Consider the following 14,624-nt stretch of genomic DNA (forward strand, 5'->3'; position numbering starts at 1 on the left):
TTTCAGATGAGACTTTTGAGTTGGACTTTTGTATTAATGCTGAAAAGAATTAAGACTTTGGGGGATTGTTGAATGATTGTGTTTTAAAATGTGAAGACATGATATTTGGGAGGGGCTAGGGGCAGAATGATATGGTTTGGTCATGTCCCCACCCAAAGATCACCTTGAATTATAATCCTCATAATCCCCACATGTCAAGGGTGGGACCAGGTGGAGATAATTGAATCATGGGAGCAGTTTCCCCATGCCGTTCTCTGATAATGCATGAGTTCTTACAAGATCTGAGGGTTTTTTATAAGCGTCTGGCAATTCCCCTGCTTGCACTTGTTCTCTCTCCTGTCACCATGCAAAGAGGTGCCTTCCACCAGGATTGTAAGTTTCCTTACACCTCCCCAGTCATGTGTAACTGTGAGTCGATTGAAGCTCTTTTCTTTATAAATTACTCAGCCTCAGGTATTTCTTCATAGCAACATGAGAATGGACTAAAAGGTAAATGAGATAATTCAATTTACAATAAATTTTACAGAACTTAAGACTTTGAGACAGTAAAGAAAAGGAGAAAAAATAAACAACATTTAGGGTAAAAAGAGTTGGTATTAAAGAGCTTTTTAAAAAAAGGTTAATTTAGCCTACAGATAATATGTTAACTAAAAACGCTTTTAAACATGTTAACTAGTAGTGTTCAAAATTTTACTACCAGGAAGAATATTTAGGAATTAGTGGAAACATGAAAGGAGCAGTATAGTATAGTTGACAGAGTAGAGACAGTAACAAAGATCTTATTTCAGTGCAGACTCTATTATGTAATATACAATTCATGTAAATTTAAATTCAATGAACTAGAGATGACTAATGAAAAATTTTATTTCAAAAAAATAGACTAAGTTACAGAGAATAATATTCACAAATGTAAGTACCAGACAAATTACAAAGGTTGTTTTGGACTGAATGTTCCCACTCTGTCACCACCAAAATTTATATGTTGAGGTTATAACATAGTGGTGGTATTCGGAGGTGGGGCCTTGTAAAGATAATTGGATTTGCATTAGATAATGAGGTTGAAGCTCCCATGTTGGGATTGTTGCCCTTATAAGGGAATGAAGGAAACAGAGCTTGCTCTGCTCCCTTCTGCCATGTTTAAATACAGTGAGAAAATGGCTGTCTATAAACCAGGAAGCAGACCCTTACAAGACAGGGACTCTACCAGAGTCTTGATCTTGGAGTTCTCAACCTGTAGAACAGTGAGAAATAAATGTTTATTGTATAAGCCAGACTCTGTTGCATATTTGTTACAGCAGCCTGAACTGACTAAAACAAATTAACATTTTGTCATATTTGCTTTCTTCATGGGTAGTAAAATAACAAACAGAGCTGAAGTTGTATGTGCTCTAGTTTAATATCCCTTCCTCCTCCTCCCTAGAGACAGCTGCTATAATAAATTTGATGGTTATTCTTGTTCATAATTTAATATTTTACCACTTATATATCTATGAATTATATATAGAATTATATGTGTACTGATTTTTATGGCCTGTTCCCAGAATTATTCTGCAGATTGGTTTCTCCATTTGGGATCTATATATAAAATAATTACATTTATTTATACTGGCCTGCAATATTCCATTATGTGAATGTGACATATTCTATTGACCTATTCTTTTATTGGTTTATGCCTAGGATTCCCACATTTTAACTGTTTCAAACAATGCTGCCAGGAACACCTTCCTGGCACACATTTGTGAGGGCTGCTCTAGAGAATACACCCTTAAGTGGGAGATTGGAGTGAGTCACAGGATGACTATGGGGTGTGGACGTCTTCAGCTTTATCAAAAATTACCAAATTGCTCTTCAAATGGTTTTACTCATTTATATTCCTGCAAGCAGGATATGAGAGTTCCCATTGCATAACATTATCCAATTTGGAATTTTCAGAGTTTAAAATAAATCTTGGCCATCATAAAATATTTTCAATGGAAAGTCTCTTGGCATTTTTCTTTGTTACGGGGAATTATGCATTGTAGAATATTTTGTATCCTTGTGCCATTGATATTAAATGTCAATAGAACACCACACCACAATTTAAAAAAAAAAGAAAACACTAATTTTCAAATTTCCAGTGCAACTGGGGTTGATTGATGTGGGTGAAATATTCCTCATTATTTTAGTTTGTATCATTCTAGCTTTTTGAGTTGAATAATTACCTCATTGATTTTCTAATTTTTTGTTATTGTTGTTCATTAGCAAATCACCTAAAGTGGTGAGTTCCTCTAAATAACATTTTACCTGCATCCCACATTTATTAAAATATTTTATATATGATAATTTTATATAATAATAAATTTTCTATATAATAATCTTAAATATTTCTTATAGTTTTCTTTGTAACCTAACAAGTTATTTGAAAGTATTTTCCCTAACATATGGGGGACTATATTTGCTCTTTAACTGCATTATAGTCAGAGAACCTGTTACATACATCAATTTAGTGTATATTTGTGATTCACTGTGATGGTGGTGGTGGTGACTTGTATACTCACATTTAGTCAAATTTTGTGATTGGTTCATTTGTAATGTAGCATGCACCAAACAAATAGAAAATAAACAAACTTCTTAAAACTTAGCTTCTGAAAGAAGTGTGTTAAATTAACATAAATATGTATTATGATTATTAATGTTCTAAATTTTTCCTTTCAACTTATAATTCATACATGGAGGCTGTAATATGGTATTTGGAGGTGAGGTCTTGGGAAGGTAATTGGATTTAAATTAGGTCATGGGGTTAAGCCCCGAGGATAAGGTTGGTGTCCTTACAAGGAAATAAAGGAACCAGAGCTTGCTCTGCTCCTTTCCACCATGTTATATGTAATATGCATATATATATTATAAATGTTCATATATATTTAAATGTGCATATATATTACATATATTTTACATATATAGAAAATTGGAGTTTACTTTTGTCAAAGATTCTTACTGAAATTATTATTTTGTAATAAATTATTTTCATTTCAATAGCCATAATTTGTATTACCTTTCATATCTATTAAACCTTTTGAATTAAATTGAATTCAATTTAATATTGTTTCTAAATCATTCTTCTTTAGATATGCATGGCCTTTGTATATATTTTCCATTTACTGTTTTCTAACTATCCTATGTTTTTTTGTTTTGTGTCTCTCTAAGTAGCATATAGTCTGATTTGTTTGTTGTTTCAGCTAATATAATAATTACTGTTTTTGAATAGGAAAGCTTTTTTCATTTATATTTGTTATGGTTATTCATACATTTGTCTTCATTTTTTTCTTTTCTTTTACTTCTTTTCCTTCAGTTAGAATACCACTAGATTGATCAATTTTATGACTACTTTTCTTTCTTTTTTTTTTCTTCTACTCATGTTGAATTTAAACATTTAATTTCTCTGCTAATAACGGTAAGTCTTACATGGTTTAACCTTTATATGTTTTAACATGTAAATCTAAAAATGTATAATGTTACTCATTACTAGCCTACTTCATAATAATCAAAACCTTCAGGATTTTATAACTCTGTTTTTGACCTTCCATCTTCAATGTTATTGTTCAGTATCTTAATTCCATTATATTTTTATTCCCCAAATTAATTACTTTTATATTTAGCCTTAATTTATACTTTCCAACATACCTAACATTGCCTCTATTTCCTTGTGAGTTCAACTTCTTTCTTGGTGAAATAAAAATGGGTTAGCATTTACTGAGTATCTATGATTAGCAACTTTTTTTTTCCAGTGGCTGTTTTATAATGATAAATCAGCTAGTAATAAAACTATGTTGTAATTTCTTTTTCCTCACTACTTAAAAATAAGATTCTATTATGTCTAATTTCTACTTTACCTTATTTCATAATGACTGCTTGTATAATTATTATTGCTTAGTTGGTAATTATTAATGCCCAATTTAATTTAGGATTTCTTTCTTTCTTTGATGTTTGATGGCTATATCACCTTAAGTGTTTGTATGCATCTGTTTTGATTCATCAACATGAGGATTCATCTAAGTTCTCAATTCTAAAAAGTTCTCAGCTTTTCAAATAGTGTTCTTCTCATTTATTTCATGAATTCTTCCAAATTTGTGATAGATTTTTTATCTTTTTATATATCTGTATTTCATTTTAAATTATTTCTCACATGTATTTAACACTTGAGGTATTATCAACTCTACAACCCCTCTACTTCATTTTATTTAATTTGTTGATTATGCTCTGATTTTTAGATTATTTAATTAAAAATATGACCCTTATTTTAATACAATACCTAGATTTTTCTTTTTCTCTCCCCATTGAATATTTTTCACAGACTTGTCAAAAATGTCCTTCAGATTTTCAGTTTTCTGTTGCAAGCTTTTTAGTTAGTTAAAACAATTGATGCTTTCTCTTTGTGCCTAGTACCTTTGCGGTGCTTGATATTCCTATGATATATTATTTGCTGCTGTGTATTTAGAAAGTGCATTTTCCATGACCTGAATTGCAGTGCTGTTAATACAAGTCTGCCCTGTATTCTTATTAAATATATATGAGCTGAGTTTTATTTAAAAATATTTTTACCTTTCTATGTTTCATTTAAAAAGTAGAAGACTCAGAATATCTAAAATAGCATTTCATAAGTTTGGGGAAAGAGATTTTATCTTAGTTTCTTAGCTTATGGTTCCCAGGATAATTTGAGATGGGTGTGTTTTGACCAGATATTTGTGTACCATATAATCCACCCATGGTTCATGTACTCTAAGTACATCATATAGATGTCCTCTAAGCTCTCCTAAAATGTTCTAGGAGATATAAAAGTTTTCCTAGTTCTATTTTATGACTGATGCAGGATTTCATGATGTCCTATTTTATTCAGGTATTTTTGTTGCTATTCTTCATAAACATAAAGGATTGAGGATTGGTTTCTCTGTTTTTAGCAAGTTGAAAAAGTGTAGTCACCAGCTCTTTCTGCCCATATTTTGTGTATATACCCTCATGGGCCATTTAGCCTTCAAATATTACTTAATTTTTCATATTTATTTATATAATTCTTAGGTTATTATGCCTTGGATTTGAGCTCAACTAGGTATAAAATGTTTGTTGTGTGGGTGATATATCCAACATTTCACACTGTTGAGGTTGGGGGAGTGGTTCTTTCATATTTCCATATGTCCCCATATTGACTGCACTTCAGTAGTATATCCTACATTGGGATAACAGCCATGTTGTACTCTTCCTAGAGGTAGGATGAAACCTCCACTTAACATTTAGTTTGCATGTCTAGACTGAAGATGCCACACACCTCAAAGTGAGTAGGAGAGAATTATGACTCACATAATTATTCTTGGGAGAGCAGGCAGGCTGCCAAGCAGATTCAAAGGTGACTAGAGAGATCAGAAACTAGGTTGGAGTTTATGGTAGTTAAAGAACAGGGCTGAGTGAAGGTTCCTCTTAATAGGATAAGGAGTGCATGATTTGAACTCACCTATATTAAGGTAGAGAGTACCTGGGCTTTTTTTAATAGCTTGCCCAGATGTGAGGTAGAATGGGAACAGGCATGGTAGGGCATAGGACCTGGCAGTAAAGTATTAAAAATAAAATGAGACACTATTACTATTCTTTATCTACATTTGTTTCTTGACATAGTCATTTTGTAAATTAAACAGCACTTTTAATCTGCCAAAGACTAAAGACAAAATTAAATGTTATAATATAATATTCATTATTAATTATGATTTGAATTTCTATTTGTTCAATTTTCTGTTAAAAATATTGATGTACCTTTTTAAAATTACTTTTATACTGTCATTGTATTTCAGGACATGTAGCAATAAGCATAAAGGTTGAGGGAACATCTCATAACCTTATCTAGTGTTGTATCTATCTAGCTTAATAAGTATGTTAACAGTGGCATAAATGGTGCATTTGAACTTGGGTTGTATTATTTTTTTTCCTACCACCATCATCTAAAAGACAAAGCTAATTTTCATAATAACCATGCAATAATCATTAATAATCATTATTTTCTGGACTCATTCTTTAGTTTTAAAATAAGCAACTGACAACTGAAAATGAACATATTTTATTTTTTGAAAATATTCAAACTGAATAACATATTTTACGTATGAGCTAAAATTTTCACCTATCAAATTTTAAATACAAATACAAATTTCAAGCAGTTACATGGAATAATAGAATTGGAATAACTCAAATTCAGTTTTCAGTCTCTACAATCACTGATATAGTGCTACTTACTTGGAATTGACTATTCAAATACAGTAATATGTGATATCTAATATCATAAGGGTAAAAGCACAGACTATGCCTGAAGTGATCTCAAAAAAATTCTAACCATTACAACTTTCTCCTGAAATAAATGTGTATATTTGAGTCTCCATGTGCCATAGACCAACATTAAAACTGCAAATTTTTAAAATTAATTTTGATGTAGAATACAGTGTGTATTAGATGATGAGAAACAAACACTGTACTAATGTGGCTCATTTTAAGTATATACTTTAGATAGATAAACAGATGCATGGGTGGGCAAATAGATATCAATAGAAATTGCCACAACTGTTTTCAGCTAAGAAGTTTTAAAAAAACAGGTTTTGATGGGGCAGAGAAATGTATTTTTCTAACTGACATTATTCCAAAACACTGATGCATTATGTTAATAAAAAGCAGAGCTATTTAATAAGTTACAGAATTTTGTTTTAATTCCCTACCAACAGTGCATTCTCTTATTGCATTTACCAAAGGTGAACTACACCTACTGCCCTTTAATTTGGTCTTGTTTGACTGTAGTTAAAACTTCGCCTTCTGAAACGTTGTAGATTTTTATTACATAACAAACATAACATCTTTAGTCTCATATCCCCATGATGAAAGAAGTTAGCTGATATATATACTATCCATGTATACTAACAAAAGTTCTCTGAATAATGATTTCAAGATGTTATAACATTGTAGGTAACAACAAAGGGTGAAAATCAAAATAGATAGAACATATTTTAATTGAAAATTATAGAATAAACAGTAAATAACTTATAATTTATTACAATACTTTGATTTAAAAGGTTTTGTGGACAGTTGAGTTAATCTTATTTCCCTTTGTACATCACACAAATGTGCTATTATTTTTACAACCACTTTTGATGAAATATCTTTACATTTGATTAAGGTGAATGTGTCTAGTGCCTGTGGAGAAATATGGAAAAATCTATACCATCTTTTCAGAAGCCATATGTGGTTGGCTAAAGTAGACCAAATAAAATATATAATTAAATTAGGTATAAATTGTGAATTAGGAGTCTTGAGTTTTTAACCTATGTCATAGACTGATGAAGACTGAGCATAAAAGCTCAAAGTTTTAAGTAAGAGTAAAGTAATAATACATGTTCACCTTAAAAATATCAATAGCTTCTAACTCAGCATCTTATATCTGTAATTGCTTACTTCCAGTTGACATTTATAATTATTTTATTTACAGTTAATGACCACTTTAGATTTATAAATATATTTCCAAATAAGTGTACAATTATACTTTTCTATTGAACTTTTATTGGCACATTATACATATATGTTGTTAATAATTTGAAAGAAATTTTTCAGATCATATGAAAGACTTTTCAACTGAAAGAAGGGATATTTCCAAATTAATAGATTCCTATGTCTCTTAAAAACTTAAGCTTTCCTTTAATATATATATTTCTATATATAGAGAAAATTTTATCTTTAATATATTTGTCTTTCAGTGATTTTATTCAAAGGCAGAATATATTTAAAAGAGAATATATAATTTAAAAACATTAGGAGGTTCTAAATTACTGATTCAGTAACCATGCTAGTTATAGGTCTATTTAAACTTCTATTTTTTCACAATTTCATCTTGGTAGTTGCATGTTTCCAGAAATTTATCCATTTCTTTATAAATTACCCAATTTGTTCGCATATAATTCTTCATAGTGGTGTCATTTGATCCTTTTTATTTCTGTGGCATCTCTTGATCCTCTTTATTTCTGACTTTATTTCTTCTTTTTCTCTTAGTCTAGCTATGGGTTTGTCAATTTTGCTTCTTTTCAAAAAACAATTCTTCTTTGCAATTTTTTTTCTTGTTGCTTTATATTTTGTTTATTTCCACACTAATCTTTGTAAACTTTGTTTCCTTCTTCTAGCTTTGGGTTCTTTGTTCTTCTTTTTCAAGGTCCTTGAGATCTAATGTTAAGTTGTTTATTTGAGATTTTTATTCTTTTGAAATGTAGGTGTTTATCACAATAAACCTCCCTCTGAGTATCACACTGGCCATGGCAATGATTTCATGGATATGACACCAAAGGTAAAGTCAGCAAAAATAAAAATAAACAATGAGACCACATCAAACTAAAAGCTTCTGTAAAGCAAAGGAAATAACCATCACAGTGAAAAGACAATGTACAGAATGAGAGAAAATATTTGCAAGCTGTATATCTAATAAGGCACTAATCTCCACAATATATGAAAAATTCCTATGACATGATTTGGCTGTGTCCCCACCCAAATCTCATCTTCAATTGTAGCTCCCATAATTCCCATGTGTCATGGGAGAGACCCAGTTAGAGGTAATTGAATCATGGAGGTAAGTCTTTCTCATGATGTACTCATGGTAGTAAATATATCTCATGAGATCTGATGTTTTTTGTTTTTTTTTTTGAGACAGAGTTTCCCTCTTATTGCCCAGGCTGGAGTGCAATGGCATGATCTTGGCTCACCACAACCTCCATCTCTCAGATTCAAGTGATTCTCCTGCCTCAACCTACTGAGTAGCTGGCATTACAGGCATGCCCCACCACGCCCAGCTAGAGATCTGATGGTTTTACAAATGGGAGTTCCCCTGCATAAGCTCTCTTGCATGCACCATGTAATACCTGCTCCTCATTTGCCTTCTACCATGATTGTGAGGCCTCCCCAGCCATATAGAACTGTGAGTCAATTTAAACCTCTTTTCTCTACAAATTACTCAGTCCTGACTATGTCTTTATTAGCAGTGTGAGAACAGACTCATACATCCTACAACTCAATAGCATAATAAAAGCTAATAGCCTGATTTTTAAAATGGGTTAAGGACTTAAATAGACATTTCTCCAAAGAAGACATACAAATGGCAATTAGTATATTAAAAGATGCTCAATATCAACAAATATTGGGTAAATTCAAATCAAAACTACAATGAGATATCACCTCTTGCCTTTCAGGATAGCTATTCTTTTTAAAAATGCCAAAAGACAACAAGTGATATGAAAAAATCAGAACCTTTGTGCGCTATTAGTGGAAATGCAAAATGATACTATTTGATATTTCCTCAAAATATTAAAAATAGAAATGCCATATGATCCAGCAATTCCACTTCTGTGTACTTATCAAAAAAAACCCCTGAAATCAGGATCTCAAAGAGATTATCATCACTCCTATATTCATTGCAATGATTTTCAATATAGTCAAGATGTAGAAACAACCTAAATGTCCATTGAAGGTGATTGAATAAGGAAAATGTAGTAGGTACACACAATGTAAAATTACTCACCCTTAAAACAGAAGGAAATTCTGCAACATGAGGCAGCACTGATGAACTTTGAGGACATTAGGCTAATTGAAACAATTCTGTCACAAAAAGATATATACTGCATCATTTTATTTATATGAGGTATCTAAAATAGCTAAACTCATATAATCAAAGTGAAATAATGATAGTCAGGGGTTGAGGTGAGAGAAATGGGGCATTACTTATCAATGTGCATGAAGTCTTAAAGATGAGCAAGTTCTAGAGAGCTGCCGTACTCCGTTGCACATGTAGTCAATGTATTGTACATCTAAAAATTTCATAAGAGAATAGATCCCATGTTGGGTTCTCACCACAATAAAACCACGTATTTATTAAAATGAAAAAATTCCACTAGAAAATTAATTCATATACATGTGTCTATATATAACATTTATAAAATCCAAAAACATCTGAAATCTTAGCATGCATTTCTCCCCAGGGAGTTTAGATAAAGAATGTGGACTTCTATTTGAACATTGTACTTCATTTAACTTTCAGTTCTATGACTTTAAAGAAATAGTGAGAAATTACTGTATATAAAAAAAACAATTGCTTGGGGCAAAAGTCTCAAATTAGTGGTTGTCTGGGGATGCAGAGAGAAAAAAACTAAGTAATTTCTTAGTGGGCACAGGTTTACTTTTTGAGGTGATGAAAATGTCTGGAAACTGCATAGAGGTGGCAGTTGCACAAGACTGTGAATGTCCTAAATGTTTCTGAATTTTCAACTTTACAATTATTAATTTTGTAAAATAATATGAATTTTAATTAAACTATAAATATTTTTATAAAAATGGAAAATTTCACAATGTTTCTAGCATTCTTTCATTGTGAATCACTTTTATCATTTATTTTAGAAAATTATTTTCAATAACTACAGTTTAAAAATTATTTTCAACAATAATAAAGTGCTTTTTAAATTTTCCATATATTTCATAGATGCAAGGTTATTATTTAAGCACATTTTTCTTCTAATTCATTTATGTTACCTTGGAAGCTTATAAAATGTGTGCTAGATGGACTTCATAAACTTTATAATAACAAAATTTTAATAGCAGTGAAATTAACTCATGACAAGTAATTCTATTTTGTCCTTTAAAGTTCACATATCTTTCAAGAAATTAGGAGTCATTTATTTCAAAAGAAAAATTCAAATCTTGATTATGTACATTTCAGAATAAGTATAGCTTCCCAGATTAGGAAATTATCATATTGAAATCAGAATTAAAAAACTGAAAATTATTCCTATTTTGAAGCAATTTATTCACTTTATGAAAACATCTTTCATTTAGTATATTAAATGAGTGGAGTATTGATTTATATAGATAATTATTACCTACTTATGAGTAATATGAACATAAACTCATCATAAAGTGATGAGTTGATTTTTAGTAATTCAGAAAATTCCTAACTATAGCATTGTAGAAATCTAGGTAGAGTATAAAACAAAACATATTCACTTTTGTAGGTGAAATGAAGTATGTTAAGTATTTTTTTACCAAATACCAAATGACGTATATTAAGTATAGTATTTATCAAATCTTTCCCTTTGACCTTCTAAATATCAAATTATGGTTTATAGTCTTTGATTTGGACTACATACCTTCAGAGAAACATTAGTCAGATCAATATACAATAACCAACTATCTTAATTTAGGATCCCTTATAAATAGTGACAAGGATCTCGGTGTAGTTGTTTTATTTGAAAGGTGACTGCAAAAATCAGGAATGAAACAACAAGAAAAGTAGGAAGAGGCAAGGAGGGAAGAAAAGCCAATGTGAGGAGGCCTGAGCAAGCTTCCTGGGGTGAATTTGCCAGGGCTGTGTGTGGGTTGTTCACCCGAAGGATGGAGGTCTTTTTTCATTGGCTTCTTCTTCCATTTAAGGGTTGCTCTTAAAGGTGTAGATTCTCTCACATTTCCAGACTGTGCTTGTACCGAGGCTCAGTGGGCATCCACAGCGTGGGAGGAGGCCCTGCATACAAAACACAAATCTGAGCAGCATGAACTTGAATGGAACACGGTCAGCACATGGTGAGTCTAAGCTCCTCCAGAACATGGGTCTGTGGAGCTGATAAAAACCACAGGCACTCTGAGATATTATACTGCAGGATTCCAGTGTGTCTTGCACTACATACATCAATGCAGTGGGAAAACACTTCTTTATCCTTACTTTATTATGTTAAGCAGCTGACTTGTACAGACACCATGTTAAGTGATTTTGACATATTTTCTCTCTCAGCTTTTTCTTATTTATGTTTTATGGTCACAAAGATATAGCTTAATACACCATGGTAGTAATATAAACATATTCTATAAAACTGGGGTATAAAAGAGATAATTAACTTTCCCAGTTGCCTACAAATTTCTCAGGTGTAAGGATCACTATTTATTGAACTTCCAAGGACATACATACATTTTCTCTTATTATTCAAAAATGATGTTACTAATGGAGATTGTTCTCTCAGTGACTGAAAAGATGGATGTGTGACTAATGGTCCTTTCCATCCTCCATAAATGCATACACTGTCCTTCAGCTATGACTTAGTGTGACTGGGGCTATTTACAACCAAATCTCTTCCACTCACTGTCTTTCCAACACCTTTACTGAACTAGAAACACCCCATTTTGAATTGCATTGTGTAGTGCTAAATTGACATTGCATTAAAAATAAAAAATTCTCTTTTAAAGAGAGTGCTCCTTAGCTTCCATTCTAATGCCTAGAGACATTAACCTATACATACAAAGGAAAAGATAAAGAGGAGGTGCGAGGGGAAGGTGCTTTTCCATCAAATGCATAAAAAGCATTCAATATTTTAAAATCATAGATGCTTCATATATTACTTACATTATTATTTTGGTCTGTGTTTTCTCACTACTTCTTGTGTTCTTAGATTTTTTAAATGTTATTGGTATCGAATTATTTTGCAGAAAAACTGATGAAAGTCTACCTCTTGGATCAGTTCTCTCTGATCAATCTTTTTTTCATATGTCATCACTTGCTAAATCTTTTGAGGTTTTTTTTAACCACAAATCTCTGATTTCCATCTGGTCTTATTAATACTATGCAGTCAGATTTTCTTTTGATATTTATTAAGTATATTCTATAGGCTAGCCATTGTGTTACATACAATATTTTCATTGCTTATATGTAGGTGTCTCTTCCTCCCTTATCTAGACCTTTTTGGCTTGAAGTAAGATGAAATTATTTAAACTAGTTCCAAATCAATACAAGACAAATAGCTAAGATAGAAAAGTATCTCAGATTATCCAAGAACAGTAAGATGTATCAAACTGTAATGGAAACCAGAATAAGAGCTATAGATTCATCAGAAACTCAGGCAATTACTACTTTTATGTCATTGATATCTCTTGTCTGCTTCTCTTACTGCAACTACTGTATTCTTTGAAATTATTGGCACACTAGTTTTCTCTACTCCTTTAAGTGCTCATATTCAAATATGGACAACGAAATGCACCCAAGTTTATGTGTTATAACTTAATGACTGCCACAAAAATGATTAATGCATTAATGTGAATTCCCCACAGGCACATTTACCCATTGAGAGACTTAGCAGTCCAGTATCTCAGGAATCCTGTGACTTTTAAAATGGCGATTAGCTTAAAATGTACATTTTAGAAAGTACTGGAAGAAAACTAAAATATGGCTTTAGGATCTTCCTCCACCTTCAGGCAATGTATGTGATTATAATAATGGTATTCTGAGTATAGAAACCTAGAAGTTGTCCAAGTCAAAGAATTTACTCCAATCTTGGAAATTTCAGATTATGTCAAAAGGAAAGGTAGCATATTAGTCTAAGGCAAAAATATTCTTGGACAGGATAAGCCTTACAGTGCCTTTTTAAATCACACTGTGTCAATGTCAGCTCACATTTTGTATGGCTTGATAAGGGCTAATGAACAAAAGTTCAGTGAAAGGGTTCATGCCATCTTACCCCAAGGTGTTGGAGATATGAAGACAGATTATTCAAACTCTCATTGACATAAAACCCAAAATCTTCCCAGAGAATTTTCTGGTACCTCAATGTGGAGCCTTTACACTGTAAAAATATTCTTCCCCTGAGTAACCTAGATGAATTCTTCTGCTAAAAGACAGAGAGAGAAGGCCACCCAAGGTTTACTGGCATCAGTAGGTATGTGCTCTACTGGGCACAAAGTCAGGAAGGGTGGTTAATGTGCTTACATTGGTATCACATCTAGGGTGATTCCACTGGAATGATCTTGCTCAAATAATAATGAGTCTGAGGACTTTCAAGGAGTAGACATACTCTCTCACTCTCTCTGTGTCTCTTGCATGCTCACACATATACACACATATATACAAATGTGAATTGCTGAATCATCTCCCTTCTTTAAGAAGGTACATACTTGTCATAATACCTTAAGCATTCTGGTAGGCATAAACTAACATCATTCTGTGAAGGGGTAGATACTAGGAATAAATACATTATTTTGCTAAAAAAAAAAAAAAAAAAAAACCTCTCTTTGAGTCACTACAGGTAAAGAGAAACTAAAGAGTTGCAGCCACCTGGGAATTGGACCTAGTGGGCCATGTTTTCCCAGAGTGAAGTGTTTTTTCCAAAACTGTCAGTAGATAGGTGCTGCTCGTAGAACCTAGAGGTTTTGCTTCCATCCATGAATAGCTGTCTTACTTAGGTTCTGATCGTCTGAGGGATCTCGGGGGAATAACTCACTGTGTGATCTTTGTTCTTTGGAATGCCTGGAGAACCAAGACTTCAATGGGCCAGTAGCACACTGAAGACAATTAGAAAATCCCATCCATTCTCTGCACTGGAGAGTATAGCCTGACAACTGTAATACTTTCTTACTTGAAATGTAAACTCATGTAAAGAACACACTGACTATAGTTACTTACAGAATAAAAGCATGTTTATATTTCCTTGCTTGTGCCCTAAAGTCACCAATTTATATAAAGTTACTAGCCGTTGAAATATTAGTTTGGGACAAAAGTAATTGCGGTTTTTGTCATTAAAAGTAATGGCAAATGTCACAATTACTATAACTTATCT

Source organism: Callithrix jacchus, chromosome 3, assembly GCF_049354715.1.
Source record: "Callithrix jacchus isolate 240 chromosome 3, calJac240_pri, whole genome shotgun sequence".
Lineage (NCBI taxonomy): Eukaryota > Metazoa > Chordata > Mammalia > Primates > Cebidae > Callithrix > Callithrix jacchus.